Source organism: Stegodyphus dumicola, chromosome 1, assembly GCF_044657685.1.
Source record: "Stegodyphus dumicola isolate Sdum_Otavi_A_Nest chromosome 1, ASM4465768v1".
In the NCBI taxonomy this organism is placed as follows: Eukaryota; Metazoa; Arthropoda; class Arachnida; order Araneae; family Eresidae; genus Stegodyphus; species Stegodyphus dumicola.
The window spans coordinates 191,130,695-191,145,188 of NC_140768.1; the positions used below are offsets into that span (position 1 = coordinate 191,130,695).

Sequence of the window (14,494 nt, forward strand, 5' to 3'; positions counted from 1 at the left end):
AGTGACATGATTTATGAATTTGTGACATGAAATTTTAATTTAATTTTGCATATCCAATGCTGAGAATACAGTTCTTTCAATGTATTAAGAAACTCTGTGTGCTTTTATCAGATTGATATATTTATTTTATATTGTAGCTTTATTATTATGCATTTTCCTTTTTAATGAATAATTTCTAATATAAGAATTACTTTGCAGCTGCTGAAATATACCTTGTTTTCTGATTTTTATTTGCCCAGTTATGTATGTACACATGTTCACAATGTTTGCATGTTACAGCAGGGATGCTACAAGTGCTGCATATGAAAGTCATTGCTATTTATGGCTTGCTCCAGCGACATTTGTATTTTCAGTAATCTGTAAAAGCATCATGAAACAGCAGAGGAATGGTGTTTCTGTCCTCACTGGCAGCAGAAGTCCAGATGAGTGCATGTTTCACAGATGCCCTGTGCACATCAATGGTTTGAAGATTCAGTGGTAATCCAAGTTTCGAATACAGTACAAAGTCCGTAATCCGGACTCCTCGGGACTTCGGCGATTCCGGATTAAGGGTTTTTCTGGATTATAGATCATCAATTTAAATCTGGTAAGATGGCATGCATAAATTATACAATTAAAAATATGAAACCGTAATTTATTAAATAAAGAGCAATTATGATCTAAAGGGTATCAAAATTTACAAAAAAAAAAAGCTTAATATTTATTTGTTTACTTTATTAAACATTTCTTTCAATGTAAGTTGTTTAAGTTGCTTCGTTTTTTGTGCTAAACGTGCATGTGTAAACATTAAACACGCATGCTTAAATGCATTACGTGCATGCGTAAAGCATAACAAAAAAAAGTTTGTGGCTTTGAGGTCCGGATTATAGATCATTCCGGATAATGGACATCTGGATTACAGACTTTGTATTGTATATGGTGTTTCATAGTATTATATAAAATTTCAATCAAGGCATGGTGTAGTGGCCGAAACCGCTATGCAAACCCTGGGTTGTGACATCAGGTTCAAAACAAAACACAGCATAAAAATTTTATTGAACGCAAAAAAAAAAAAAAAAAAAAAAAAAAAAAAGGCTACATACAATTCTGCAGAGAGAAATCTATATATTTAAAAAATCAAATTCTATATATTTTACGTGCGAGAGCAATTCGTGGCTCTCAAGCTTGCGTTTTTAACATTGCCAACGATTTAATTATTTTAATAAAGACTATTTTAACAACTATTGAAAACGTGTTTGTAAGTTAAAAAATAATAATTTTCAGCTTATTCTCACGAGACATCCTTGTCCATATTAATTTTCAGTCTCTTCTTCTTTTATGTGACCTTATCACAGCTCCTCCCCTCATAAAGGAATTTTTCTTGACTATGGAAGGAAAAATTCTAAATACATTTCACTGCTTTCAAAACACAAGTGGTAACCATTTAAGTGATAATGGAGAAGCCAGTTACATTATCCTGCACTTTTTTCTAGATAACAAAAATGCAAAAATACAACAAAAGATTTTTAAATTTTGAATCTACACAAAGTACCTTTCAGTTTACAAAATGCTAATACGTAACACAAAACACTTCTAACCATTTTGAATAAGAAACACACAATGCAAACAATTTTAAATCTGCAAAAATATAATTCCAAAACATTACAAAAATCATTTTTCAAACAAGAGTTTACAGAAGAAAAAGGATTGGTTCCTCCATGTATTTCATATGCTAAAGTGCCTGCTGTCCATAGATCTGATCTCGAATAATTAATCACAGAGATAGGACACGCTTCAGCATTTACAACTTCTGGTGCCATTAATGCTATATTTCCATCTTTCTCACAATCATATGAATTGTAGACCAAATAGAGGCCTGAATGACAGCACCCTAATTCAGATATAGCAAGCCTAGGAGAGGAGGGTGCATACTGGAAATCTAATAAAATATTGTTAGTCTGTAAATCCCGATGAGTAACATCATTTTGAAGCAAGTGTACTAAAACTTCCAAAAGCTGAGTAAACAGTAGCAATGCTGTGTGACCAGATACATCTATCATTTTAAAATATTCTTTTAAATTGCAATTGTATCTCTTCATAAGAAGAAATAGAGTCATACTTCTACCACATCCATCACCCAGAAGACGGACCGGAAGGGCTTGTCGATAATTAATGAAGGCACCAGGAAGCAGAGGTGTTTGATCAGCAAAATCAAAATACATTTCAACTATATTTGGATGAGGTCCCAATTTCTTTTTCCGGACTTTATGATTTGTCAGTTCATCCAAAGAAAACTTGCCAATGGCTGGTAATGTCTCCTTATACATTGCACGCCATATAGCATATGCATTTGATTCAGCATTATAATTGAACATCATTTTTACAGCAAGGTTATTTGGAAGCAATTTCTCAGAAGAAAACGTCTTGATAGAAGTGGGTTTTTCGAATATCGAATTCTGCAGATCTTGTGTTCCTTCAGTACACGATATAATAAATTTTGTTTGCAGGGTTCGTACGGTCCTTAAAAGTCCTTAATTTTTTCAAAAATGATTTTTTTCCCTTAAAAGTCCTTAATTTTGGCCAAAATGAATAAACGGTCCTTAATTTTGCTCACGATTTCTCATGAATATGGAATTAAAATTACATGGCTCTTAACCAATCTGTTGGCGGATTTGCGTAAAACAATTAGCTACCTGAACGAAAGTATCGGTGTCTGATTGGCTATTCACCCAATCTTTCGAAACAGGTATTATCCATAAGTTTAGGCAGATTGTGACGAAAGCGTGAAGCCGGAAGTTCTTTAAGAGGCGAAAGTGATGATGAAGGTGCTCGAGAAAAAAAAAAGGGGGGGGGGATTCTGAAAATATTTGCCAAAATTAGAGCAATCCCAGAACGAGATGCCTGGAAAGTGCATTTTCAATAAACTGTGGCTTCATAAAGCTGGATATTGATGGATGACAATCCTTATAAAGCTAAATATGGTCTTTGTCTGAAACAAATTGAAATTTCTATAATGGGAGAATCAGCGCTGAAAATTCACATGGAAATTAAGTTTCGTTTTATCATTTCAATTTGTTTTTACACGGTTTTGCTTAGCTTAATTTCTGTGTTTGTTTCAATTAAGCCATAAATTAATTTTTTATCACTTTCTACGGAGTTTATTCTCTTTTGCACATACTATATGTATGGAATATCGGGATTATGAGTTTATTTCTGCAGAGGGTCTGTTATCGATTTCGTGGGAAATCTGTTGGCTCCATTTTGATTTTAGGTCGCCAAGGGCAAATTCGGTAACGCTAGCCGAGAAAAAGTGAAGTTCGGAAATACGTTTTGAAGCTTCAATAGACAATTAAGTATTTGGTTTAAACCTATGTTGTTGATAGTAATGCATAATTTTTGCTAATGGCGATACAATCATTAGTTGAAAATAACTAATTAAAATTTTTTTAATATTTTTAAAGCTGAAAACAACTAATTGAAACTAATTTTCCTGAATTAACTAGACGCAAAATTAACTTTCATGAATTACTAAAGTTATTGGTAGAAGTTTAACTGAAAATATACATTCCGTATTATATATATATATATATATTTATACAGTACAAAGGCCAAGGTCTGGACTCGTCGGGAATTCGGCGATCCCAGATTTGAGATTTTTCCGGATATTAGATCATTTTAAATTTACTAAGATGGCACGTAGAAATTATAAAATTGAAAATATGAAATCGTGATTTATGAAATAATGAAGCATTTATGATTTAAAGGGTATCAAAATTTTCAAAAGAAAAGGGCTTAATATTTATATATTTACTTTATTAAACATTTCTTTCAATGTGAGTTGTTTGATTTGTTTTCTCTGCTAATACTTTAGACTAATACTATAGACATATAATTTCTTGTTCAGTTATTAAGTTTCATTGTTCAAGTCCTGTAATTGCTGTGTCGAGAAATCCGAATAACTTGTCAATCAAAATTTTTTCTCGTTCAGTAACCTCTCTGTTACTTTCTTCACTATCGGTAGCTGTATTTTCTGGATTTAGAACCATACTACAGATTTCGCCCTCTGTTAATTGATTGATGATTGGGCATTGTCATCGCAATGAAAAACTTCTGTTTAACTTCGCTAAATTCTGCCGCCTGGTGCGGCCATGCGAGCTCTGGCACTGTTCCTGGCTTTATGTGAATAACAAATCAGTTATTCTTAATTCAAATAGCACTAAATATAATCGTTTGTCCTATGAGTATCATTAACAAAATCTATTTTTAGCATAAGGAAAGAAATTTCTGCTAAATCTCCCCTTGTCAACATTTTAGCGCATTAAACTTAAATCTGTAATCGAATAATACTCTGTTATTTGGCGTCGCTGCATGATTCATCACTCAAGTTGTCATCCGTTGATAAACATGCGGTGATGAAAGCAAAATACAATAAATAATGATTCGCGATTTCAGCATCAAGGATATAAAATATTAGTTGGTGTAAAATTAACAAATGCTTCGGTTTGAGATTATGCCAAGCAGATACGCAGCTATGGAGTCAAATTACTAATCACACAAATTTATGCTAAAATAATTATTTCTTCAATAATGAGATATTTTATTTAGCTTCAAACTGAGATTAAGAATCGGGATTTCCGACATGTTTTTTTATGATGAGGAAAAAAATCTAATGTGCGTGCGTAAAGCATACTCCTTCCCTTCAAAAAAGCCCTAAAAAATTGGTTGGTGGTAGCTTTGAGGTCCGGATTTTGGATCATTCCAGATATTGGATGTCCGGATCTCGGACTTTGTACTGTATATATATATATATACATCATTCAAAATATAACTTACCAGTATGGATTCACTCTTTTAAAATAATTCTACTTTAATTAAACTTAGGAGATAATATAATCAATTAATCAATATTGTTTAGGAAATAAATTATATATATGTATAGTAAAAAATGTATATTTTCATTATTCAAGTATTCACTGCGACAAGTATTCTTATCTTGTCACATGAACAGGCCTCTGTGGAAAGGGGCTTCTCTGTAAATAAAGCAATTGAAATTGAAAATTTAAGTGACTCATCATACATTTTTCAACGCCCGGTATTTGATTACATAAAATTTTCTGGAGGTGTTCTTAATATCGAAATTAATAAAGAAATGAGATCAGCAGCAGCTTCTGCAAGAAGTGGAGTTCGTTATTTAGAAGTTCAGTATTTAGAAGAACGTTCAGTATTTAGAAGAACAAAAATCTTTAACTAAATCTGAAAATTCAAAGAGGAAAAGAAATATTATTGAGGAAGAAATTGATTATATGAAGTAGAAGGAAAAATTTCTTCAAAGGGACATTAAAGATATTAATGAAGAAGTAGATGCTTTAGCAGATGAAGTTGAGACCAGCAGGAACATTTGATTTGTTTATCAAAGCAAATGAACTTAGAAGAATAGTTAAAGAAAAGGAAATAGACATAAATAAATTAGATGTTAAAATAGCTGAAAAGATTTCAGATTTAAAAAAAGCACAAATGTTTTGTATCTTTTATTGTACAGTTTATTATTCTAGTATCTTTCAAAAAACCAAGGAAATAAATTGTATGTTTACAAATCAGTTATTTTAATCTGCAAAATATTCTTACATTGTGATTATAATAGTAGTTGACTGTGTTTAAATAAATATCAAATAAGTTAAATAATAATCATGTAAATCTCTAATATAGTGACTGTTATTAGTGTAAAATACACTTATACATGTTTTTCAAGAAATTATGTTCCTAATTTAATGTTTTAATGTTATCTACTTCATAACTTGTAGGGAGTTAGTTTAATTTTCAAAATTGTTTTATGGTAAGTATTAAATTGAATTTAATAATAGTGCATAATACACACTTCTGTTAGTTTCTGAAAGTGAAATTTTAAGCATGAAGTCGGTTGTATGGATAATTGCTTTATTCTATTCATTTTTTTGTTTGCTGATAGGTCCTTAATTTTTTTTTTTTTTGATGGTCCTTAATAGTCCTTAATTTTCATGTAAGGAAATGTGTACGAACCCTAGTTTGGTGTTGAACATTATCATGAGTTTCCATTGCTTGTGCTTCCGAGAATTCTGCTGGCAAAACATCCGCAAGGATAGCCCTTTCCTCTAAACTGATGTCTGGAATGTTAAATGTTCTCCTCCATATTACTGGTTAACTTCCTTTCTTCCGAAAGCTCATTATTCACAATTATTTCAATTTCTATCTCTTTCTCTACTTCCAATCTGGAATCAAAGTCTTCTGCACTCACTCTTTCTAAACTCCTGTGCTCATGCGCCTGACTACAAGTCTCAAGTTTGACTACGAGCATTCAAGAGAACCGGTCGTTCCCTAATTTCCTCAATCAACTGTGCAGTTTTATTCCCTAACAAATAGTACTCTTTATCTAACTCTACCGGAGTAACCACTGCCTTTGTGGTGACCACACCAAAATCACCTTCAATGGTGACTTTCGCCAAAGGTAAACATTTACATTCTGTGTCCAAAGGCTGTTTCACCCATACAGTTTCCCCTAATAAGTCACTAGTATTAATCCAAGTACTATTACACAGATCTATACCAGCTCCAGTATCTCTCAGATATTCTCTCTCTATCCCATTAATTACTGCTTTCTTGAAATACGGCTCAAAACATGTTCCTAAACTCTCCGTTCCTAGATTATTCACCAGATTAGCCTTATTCTTTTCCAGTGATGGACAGTTAGGTCGGATATGTCCATCCTTTCCACATTGGTAACACCTTATTTTCTGCTGTTTCTCGAAACCTGCTTCATTGAAAACTTGCTTTTTTTTAGGAGCCTCCACTTTTCTATGCTCCTCTGATTTAATTCTTTGATGACCACTACTTTTCTGATTATAACTACAGTTAGAATTTATATACCGCTCTCTATCTTTCTCAAATGGTTTCTTTAACCCCGCTCTCTGTTCTAACTGCCTCGTATCTCTTCGCAAAGCCTCATACTTGTTGCATTTCTCTGCTAAAATGGAAGCTGTTTTAAATTCTTCCCAATTGTCTAAGTAGTGCTCTCTTATTTCTAGAGGGACTCGCCACTTAATTTGCTCAGTGAGCATAAGTTCCTTAAGACTTTCAAAATCTTGAACTTCTACTGAATCCAACCAATTCTCTAAATACACTCTCAATTCATACACTAAATCCACCCATAACGTTCCGTTTTTTCTAGAATGTTCTTCAAATTTTGTTTTTAGTGCCCAAGAACTAAGCTTGAATCTCTGCATGAGTAATTTCTTAACATGCTGATAATCATCCCCTTTATTCGCTGGTTCTTTCACTATTAACTGGGCTACATCGTGAGGTAATAAAGGAATTAATTGTGAGACCCAATCAATCTCATTAACGTTCTCCTTTTGAGCTTGTTTCTCAAATAGCATAAAGAATAATGAAATATCTATATTACTCGGTTCAAAACGCGGTACTAGATCTTTCAAATTGACCTTTTTTTCTCTAGATTGTTCAACTTTCGAAACCGTGGAAGCTAGGCTATTAGTCTGAACCACATTCATCAGTTTTAACCTTTCCAATTCAAAAATTCGCTCCCGTTCCGCTCTGTCTTGTTCACGTTCTCGTTCTGCTCTCTCTTGTTAACGTTCCGCTCTGCTCTCTCTTGTTCACGTTTTGCTCTCTCTTGTTCCCCTATTTCTTCTGCTTTTCTCTGCTCAGCCGCAGCCCAAATTCTTGCCACGTATTCTTTAGCAGCTTCTTCTTCATAGTCCTCGGCATTTAGAATAGCCTGCCTAATTTCTCTTACTCTATTTGCCTGAGACACATTTGTTTCAAACTCCTCCACTAACTCCAATAGCAGAGCTTTAGTAAATTTCCTCATAAACTCACCCATTATGGAAAATTAAAAAAAAATAACCTACCCCGAAATACAATAACACAAAAACAACAACAGGTCTATCTCTTCAAAACTGAATAATTCCGTAACAATTTTGAACACAAATTGCCTTACAACACTTAATGATAATACCTATGCCTACAAACAAAGCGTATATAAAAAATGCTAATTAAGAGGCAACCTTTTCCTGCTCTATATCCAAAATAAGCTTAGTCTTGAATAACTGGCATAACCTTTCCAAAATCACAAAAATGGTACTCACCAATTTTGAAGACGCCTTCGATTGACTCTCCTGGCACTACTTGGATATCTTTCCGGGAAATTTCACTATTTTGCGGCACTAGATCACGCTTCCTCCTGTGTTCCCTTCTGACACACTGTCACTTGTCACTGAAGAGGCTTCACCACGCGTCCTTGCACGCAAAATTAGATCGTTCTTGAAGAGAAGAAAGTCTTGACTGTTAACATAAAACTCAAGTTCACAGGCGAAAAAGTCCGTTCCTAAATTTACTCTCAGGAACAATCCCTAAAAGCTGCCACCAACTTTTAATATTTACTGCTGTGGTGTAGTGGCTGAAACCGCTATGCAAACCCTGGTTTGTGACGTCAGGTTCAAAACAAAACACAGCATAAAAATTTTATTGAACGCAAAAAAAAAAAAAAAAAAAAAAAAAAAAAATGGCTACATACAATTCTGCAGAGAGAAACCTATATATTTCAAAAATAAAATTCTATATATTTTACGTGCGAGAGCAATTCGTGGCTCTCGAGCTTGCGTTTTTAACATTGCCAACGATTTAATTATTTTAATAAAGACTATTTTAACAACTATTGAAAACATGTTTGTAAGTTAAAAAATAATAATTTTCAGCTTATTCTCACGAGACATCCTTGTCTATATTAATTTTCAGTCTCTTCTTCTTTTATGTGACCTTATCACAGCAATCAATAAAATATAAATTGATTTAATTAAATAGAATAATATCACAATATCAGAAATCTTACATCATCACTGCTCCACATTTTCCATCAACTCTCTGAACACACTCAAGGTGCTCTCAGCGCTCTCTAGCATTACGTGGGTCTTGCCATTCTCCCCGCTTAAACTCCCATGGAGTTCACATTTCAATTTTCAGATATTCAGATAAAATTTAAAGTCAATAAAATTACACTAAACTAAATATTAAATTGGTAAATTATTAAAATATATAAAATAAAAGTTTTTCAAGTTTGTATCATTTAGTCTTTAAATGGTAACGGAATAACTTTGTTGATGATGGCTCGTTGAAGAATACCTGTAGACATCTTAACTTCAACTACTCTGACCAGACCATCAGTACCAGGATACACTTGCTAGATGTGACCCAATGGCCAATGCAAATGATTGGAGTTGGAGTCCTTTAGCAGTATGAGTCGTCCAATCAGTATGTTCGGCCGTGAAATGCTCCATTTAGCACAATTCTGTAGTTGATACACTGAATGCCACTGGTTCCAAAATTTAACTTGGAGTCTCTGAACTAGTTCCCACCTGGAATGAAAAGAAAGAGAATCTGAAGCAGTATTCAGGAAAGGATAACATAGCATTTCCTGTCAAAAAATGTCCCGGAGTTAAAGGCTGTAAGTCATTCGGATCGGAAGAAAGTGGTGATAATGGGCAGGAATTCAGAACTGCTTCCATCTGAGTAACTAAAGTAATTAACTCTTCAAAATTCATGATAGCTGATTTTGCTACCCTTAACAAAATCCGTTTCACTGATTTTATGTTTGCTTCCCACAGTCCGCCAAAGTGTAGAGAAGCTGGTTTGATGAATTTCCATTGGATGCTTTCTTCTGCACTAATTCCTTGAATTGGGTTAGATTTGATAATTTCATTATATGTGTTAAGAATATTTTTCGCACCTTTGAAATTCGTGGGTTTTGTCGCTTCAGATGATGAATGGCTTGGATCTCCTGGCAATAAATTATCGTAAACAGGCTAGAAAAGCTCTTATTGTTAACTCAGAAATGACTTCTAAATGCACTGCCTTAGTGCAAAAACAGATAAATAATGCAATATAAGACTTTAAAGTCACCTGTAACATTTTCAAATTAGATTTTGTGATTATAGGTCCTGCAAAATCTAATCCAACCTTCTAAAAAGGTCTAGAAGGTACGACTCTGTCCCTAAGTAGATTGATTACCCATCATCTGGCTTATCTTTTGATTCTTCGTTCTAAAGCAAGTGATGCACGTATTTATTACTCTTTTAACTCAATCTTGACCAGATGGTATCCAATATAACTGTCTTATTAAAGATAATGTACTCTGTACACCAGAATGCAAGGATTTTCTATGATAATATTCAATAACTAAATTAGTGAAATGATGAGCCTTTGGCAAGAGTATCTGATGTTTCTGAAATTCAGAAAACTTAGAATACTCCTGTCTTCCTCCTACTCTGAGTACCTCATTTTTGTCAAGAAATACGTTCAGAGATGATATTTTACTATTTTTTGGGAATAGATTGTCCATTTTTTAAGCACTTTATTTCCCTTCGAAATTCAGTTGACTGTATGAGTCTTACTAAAACTTCAGTAGCATGTCTTAATTCACAAGCACATGTGAAGTCTGTCTTAACTCGGGTTCATTTTGCAGTTATTTATAAATCTCAAACATAAAGCAGTAATCCTAATTAATTTACTGAATGAGGAGTATGTTGTGATCAAATCATGTTCAGTTTGGCTATTTTCAACAGTTGCATTTACAACTGACTTCTTAAACTCTAACTTATTGACATCTACTTTGGTTTCTTCTATTGATTCTAAGGATGATGTCCATGCTGTATTATTCATTGTCAACCAACAGAGTCCATGCCACCAGAGCTGATTAGTCTTAAGCTCGCTTAAGGATAAACCCCTAGAAATCAAATCGGCGGGATTATTTTTTCCTATACAATGATGCCATTCCTTTGGGGTGCTGTATTTTTGTATTTCTTTTAGTCTTTTCTTCACGAACACCTTATGTCTATTTGGATCACCTTTGATCCAGTAATAAGCTATTGAGGAATCTGTCCAAAAATCGAGTAACTGGAAAACTTAGTGCAGTTACAATTTTATTGCTCAATCTTGAAGACAAAAGTGCACCCATGAGCTCTAATCTAGGAATCGAAAGGTTTTTAATAGAGCTACCCTGTCAGGTATTTCCACTCTTTAATTCTATGCGTAAGTACGCAACAGTACCATAAGTTTTCTTAGATGCATCTGAAAAACAGTGTAATTGAATTGTGATTGCATGACTGGGCAAAGAATTTTGAAAATAATATCAAGGGATAATTATTTCCTTTACATCTTGGATCTCATCGCACCATTTATTCCAAAATTAGAAATTGCAATTTCTAAGTATTTGGGCAATCTTTCATCCCAGTCTAATCCTAAACACCAAATTTCTTGCATCGAGTACTTAGCTCTAATAGTATATGGTCCTATAAAACCTATTGGATCGAAAAGTCGACCTACTGCTTGTAGTAAGTGTCTTTTTGTGTTAGTTCTTTTTAAAAGAAATGTTTCCAGATTTCTGTTATTGAAAATAAAACATATCAGTTTGTTCATCCTAACCAATTCCCAATACTCCCAATACTTTTGAAACTTTTGAAGCTATCAACTTGGTATCTAGAGATTCTTCACCCTGATCTACATTGAAGTTTAAATTCTTTAATTCTTTACTTAGCTCAGGAGAATTGGTTCTCCACTTTCGAAGGTCCATGCTTGCCTCTTTTAGAATGTCTACACTTTCTTTACAAGTCTTTATAGCCTGTTGAACAGTGACTTGCCCACAAATAAAATTGTCGACATGCAATGATTCATTAAGATGTTTAGAAGTCAGAGGAAATACATCTACATACCTTTTCAAGTGATGTTTGATTGTGGCTGCAAGGAGGAATGGGCTAGATCTTACCTTAAATAACACCCTTGCCATCCAAAAAATTTCCAATATCTTGTTTTCACCATCAGTTCCTGGATCTTCTTCCCAAAAGAATCTGACATAGTTTCGTTCACTTTCATCTATTTCAATCTTGAGAAAGGCCATCTTAATATCTGCAACAAATGCTATCGGATTCGTTCTAAATCTGATCAAAAGAAGAAATAGGTTAGACATAAACTTAAGTCCCATGTATAAGCAATCGTTCAAAGATAACTGACCTTTTGCATGCGCCGAAGCATCAAACATAATGTGTAATTTGCTTGTAGTCTTATCCGTACGTATTACAGCTCGATGAGGTAGATAAAATGTATTTTGGTGTAAATTTACTTCGTCAACTGGGACAGGTTCGATAATATTCTCCGAAAGATAATTCTTTAAAACAGTGTTATATTCACAAAATAATGAAGCGTCATTTTTAAAAGTTGATTTCAATCTCAAAAATCTTTTCATTGCTATCTGCTTGTTATTTTCTAATAATGTCTTCATATTTGGTTTCCAGGGCAATTTCACTTTGTATCGCTTATTTTGATATGTAATTCCGGATTCAAATTCACTCATTATATCTTTCTCAGTGGGTTCTATGTCAGCTACTTCTGCCTCGATACCCAAATTCTCTAAATCCCAAAATTCCTTGAGTTGATCAGAAATATTGGATTTTTTAGCAAATCCACTAGTACATGCTGCCGCGGTAACACCGAGATAGGATTTCAAATAACTAAATTTATCAACTTTGCTTAATTTAGGATTATTATGAACAGAGCTTTCAAATAAATTGTAAAAAACTAACCAACCATAATAATTACTGTAATATTTACTAATGTGCAATTTAGGCAATTTTATATTTATATTTTCAGTTTCATTATTAATCAACTGAATGTTTTGTGCAACTGTATCAACTTGGATAGAATCAGAATTCATTTCCTTTATTTTAGAATGAAGTTTCGAATTCCAACAAAATTATTTTTTCTTTGATTTCTTCTGAAGTTTCTGTATCTCCAGATATTGTCTCAACGCTCAAAAGATTTTCAACTTCATCATTTAAAGAATTTAAGCCCGTTTCGTTTCCGGTTAATTGTTCCATAAATGCTTCAAACTGATCAACTGTTTCGTTTTCATTGTTGATAGCAACTTCTATTTTGTTAATTAATTTCGTCAACATCGAACGCACATCTGTGCGTTTCTTCTTCAATGACAGATTTTCAGCCATTTTTAATTTCGATCCAGGTATAATTCAGTTTCAATAATTCAATAAAGTTTCTCTTACTGGTTTTCGGCCGAGATGCACCAAATGCACATCAGTGGTTTGAAGATTCAAAGGTAATCCAAGTTTTGAATATATGGTGGTTCATAATATTACACAAAATTTCAATCAAGGCAATCAATAAAATATAAATTGATTTAATTAAATAGAACAATATCACAATCTCAGAAATCTCGCATCCTCACTGCCTCACATCTTCCATCAGCTCTCTGAACACACTCAAGGCCTCTAGCATTACGTGGGTCTTATCACCCTGTATTGGCAGACACTTAATATAAATAACTGAAAACTAAAAAAAGCAGGAGCAAGTGATTCACTATATCAATCATAGATGGTGCCAGACCCGGAGAGATCAAAAGTCAAGTAGTGGCTATAAGATAAAAACCACCTTTGCTGCATTGGCAACCCTAGGTGACTAGATGCTCTGCTGCCCCCCTCACATGCAGACAAACAGTAGCATCAACCACATGCACCTGCAGCCATACCCAACCAGCTAACAGCATCACAGTAGCTACATGCTCATGCCTTATCCTCACAGTGTACAGGAAAGATGTGGGCACGACAGGGGTCTTTCAGCTGTGTCCATGGGCACAAAACAGGCTTATTTGCAACACTATGCATGATGTCTATCTAAATATTGCACCTATCAAACTAAGATGTTGTGAGGCAGCTCTGAAAGTGCCGCCACCAACAAAAGTCATTGCTATTTATGGATTCCTCCGGTGGAAGCTGTTTTGAAGTAATCTGTAAAAGTATCATGCTATAGAGCAAAGGATTGAAGGTTCTGTCCTTACTGGCAACACAAGTTCAGATGAACACATGCTTCACAGATGCTCTGTATGGTAAACATCGCCATTAATCCTCTCAGCGTTACAGCTGGAAAATTCCGTACAGAAGGCTGTCTTCTATATTCATTATACATGAACATTTCTGCTAGCTTTTAAATGTATCTGATTTCGGTTTGCATGTATATTGGAAGAAAAGGAATCAAGGTACAAAATGAGATAGTCATTTTTTAATTAAAATCAAGAAAATATCGCTTATTCAATACATTTTGAGGAACTTAGAAATTTCAGGGCTAAACTCGTAATGCTTGGAGGGTTAAAATAGCTAATTCAAAATTTCTGTATGGTAAACAATGCCATTAAAATAGCTAACTAAAAAATGCAGGAGCAAATGGTTCGCTATACGAATCATAGAGGGTGTCACGAGACCTTAAGAAGTCAAAATCAACTAGTGGCTTTAAAATTAAAACCACTCTCACCATTTTACCATCAATATATTGCTGCTGAAGAGGTGCTGAAGTGTTATACCTATGTACTGTACATAAACAGCTTCGGAGATTTCACTGTTTTACTCACACGGTACACAGAGAATTTAATTTCTCTATTACTTTTTTTAATTGCTCATACTGTTTT

The 14,494-nt window shown here is 33.9% G+C and overlaps 1 protein-coding gene across 5 annotated transcripts in view; it reads left to right on the forward strand.

Moving 5' to 3' along the window:
* LOC118187029 (synaptosomal-associated protein 47-like) overlaps positions 1-14,494 on the forward strand; it is a 77,890-nt gene that overhangs the window by 8,548 nt on the left and 54,848 nt on the right. The gene's annotated exons all lie outside the window — the stretch shown is intronic.